This window comes from Condylostylus longicornis, unplaced genomic scaffold (genome assembly GCF_029603195.1).
Source record: "Condylostylus longicornis isolate FDR11 unplaced genomic scaffold, ASM2960319v2 ptg000231l, whole genome shotgun sequence".
NCBI lineage: Eukaryota > Metazoa > Arthropoda > Insecta > Diptera > Dolichopodidae > Condylostylus > Condylostylus longicornis.
The window spans coordinates 160643-163864 of NW_026578197.1; positions in this window are offsets into that span (position 1 = coordinate 160643).

Here is a 3222-nt window from a genome sequence, read left to right on the forward strand (position 1 = left end):
AGTAATGAGAATAATAAAAATAATAATAATAATAAAAGCAACAACAACAATAATAATAATAATAATAATAATAATATTAATAAAAATAATAATAATAACAATAATAATAATAATAACACTAGTAATAATACTAATAACTAGTAAAAATAATAAAAATCATAATAATAATAATAATAATAATAATAATCATAATAACAGTAACATTAATAATAGTAATAATTATAATAATAATAATAGTCATAGTAATAGTAATAATAATAATAATAATAATAATAATAATAAAAACAATTATAATAATCTGCTTCTTTTTATGTTAGGTCTTAGTCCTGTGTTCAACTAGAATCAGCCATCTTGTGACACAGATTTCCAACTTTTGTCCAATCTTTTGGGTGGCCTTCCCACTGGGCGTCTTGCAGTAATATGTTGATGTGTTACGATTTTTGAAAGTCTATTGTGTGACATTCTTTCTACGTGATCCCGCCAGAAGCGTTTTTTCGACCTCTACCTTCTATTTTTCTCATCAGTTGCTTGCTTTTGGAGGTTTCAGCATGGCTTCATCGCGTACGTCGCAATAGGTCTGATGCAGATTTTATAAATCCCACGTCCTTTAGACACCCAAATACAACAGCAGTTGTATCTGTATTTATTCGTTTGGATTCTGACTTATTTTGTGACATCTGTACTAGTATCAATCTCAACACCCAAATAACGGAAACTTGACACTTGTTCAATGGACAGATTATTAGCTACTAGCTTACACCTTATTGGCTCCTTGGACATGACCAGTGACTTTGTTTTCCGGGCTGATATGTAAAAGCGTTGTAAAGCATCTTTCTCGCGACATCTGTATTAAATATTATGCTTATGAGTGAAGTACAGATCAGCCATCCTGTATTTATTGTTTTATTTATGTTTAGCTCAATTATTTTACATAATTTAAGTTGAAGAATGCATATACGTATACATACTTTTTAGACAGAATAAATTTTCGAATTAAAAATTAAATTTAAAAATTATACAAAATAAAACTTAATAGTATTAATACTCCATTAAATATGAATATAAATAGTGAAAAATTAGAACAAAAATTTGTTAAAATAAAAAAAAAAAAATTTACTTAACTATAAGTAAATAGAAGCATTTTCATCGTGTCTTTCTTCAGTGAAGAGTCGAGTCTGTGTTTGTATTTGTTGCAAAAACGCTGCATTCTGTTTACAGGTTCATATTTCCCATAATTGGTCTTATGGAAAGGAATCATGAAAAGATCAGAGGAACGAGACCTAGAGTTAAAGTTAATCACAATTTTATTTAGAATGTCGAGAGAGATTTAGCCAGTGTGGGAAGATCAATTAATTTGAGCCTGTGTTCATAAGGTGAAAGAATGATGGGGTCTTCCCAAGGAAGAAGGCGCAGTGCGAACCTCAAAAATTTTTTTTGAATAGACTCAATTCTATTAATATGTATATCGTATCGTAATAACCTATTAATATGGGTGACCATACTTCCGAAGCATATTCAAAATGATAACCAGCGTTTAATGAAACCTAACATTGAGCTTGATCATATGATACGATTGTAGTGGTTCATGAGTGATCTAGTTATAATCTATAAGGGAATAAGCTATGCAGATCTACAAAACATAATCAGCTCGGATTTGGGGTTAATTGAGCACTGGATGTGCTCACATAAATTAAGTGTCAATCCGTTAAAATCCAAATACATGTTGATAAAAAGTAAATCTTAAATTTAAACTTTAGAAATTAGATATAGGGGACACAAAATAGAAAAAGTGAACAAATATAAATATCTTGGAGGTGTTTTAGATGAAGAGATGATCTGGAATGAACATACAAAAGAGTTGAAATTGAAAACAAGTAGAATAGCAGGTATGTTTAGAAACCTGGGGAAACGAATTCTGTATGACAAAAAGAGTGCTGTATTCTATTGCATTTTTCATAGCACTTCAACATACGGGTTAGGTATATGGGGTAACACTTTCTCGAAACAAAACAAAGCATTAAAGAACCTGTTTGAGTTAAATTGGAAAACGCCTACGAATGAACTGCACCGTAAATTTAACATTCTAAAAGTTGAAGACCAAAAAGAACTTAATACAGATGCTTCAAATTTACAACATGAACGTAAATCTTATTAAATCAAATTCAATTATTGTAAGTAGTAATCAAATACATGATCACCCTACTAGATACGCTAGTCACTTACGGTTTCCTATTACTAAAAATTTGAATGTTTTAGAATCAATAATGAAAAGAGCAATTACAGCATACAATGATCTACCAGCTCATGTAAAACAGCTAAATAGAAATCAGTTTAAACAAAAATGCAAGAATATGTTAATAGAGAAATACTGATAATTTTGAATATTTATATTATATACACGAGTATATACATATATACATAAGTTAAGACACTATGATACACGCGCATAACATCAGAAGCTTAGGTCAGCATAATTTTCATGAGAATATTGTTTAGCAATTTACCTGTGAAATACTTTATTTTTATAATTCCCACAGTATATGCCTAACAAGCAATTTTAACTTTATAATTTAGCCTTAACTTTATAATTGTAATATATTGCTTAATAATCAATTATTTGCTATAAATATGTTCAAAAATAGTAATTAAGTTCAGTTAAGTTTTATTATTATAATTAAACACATTAACTCAATAAAACGGACATCAGTCCAGAAAAATATTTTTTTACAAGAAATTGAATTATAATTTCTTAACTGGCGCCCGAGCAGGGACTTGGAACTACAGAATGTTGTCACCGTGGGAACATAACGAGTTAGTCGCAGACCCTATAAAAAAATGATACCAACCGTGCCGCAATAGGCTTACCGCAATTATCAACGCTCTAGGCTAAAAAGGATCACTACGACGTATCCAACGAAAACCAATGCGAAGCATTCTACTCCTAACGTGAGTACAACTAAACCCAAGAATAAAAATTCTTCATTAAACTTTTACGAGTGACAAATATTTTTAAAGCTAAAAAGTGGCGAATCATTGTTCACAAAAAAAAATAATAACAATAATAATATTAAATATGGAGAAAAAAATCGAAGAAATACAAAATGCAATGAGATAGATGACCGGGGCTATTAACGCTCATTTCAACATGATCAAAGCATTGTAAATTAAAATAGAATCATTAGAAAATACAAGAAAACCAACGCAACAACCCTCCTCGTCAGG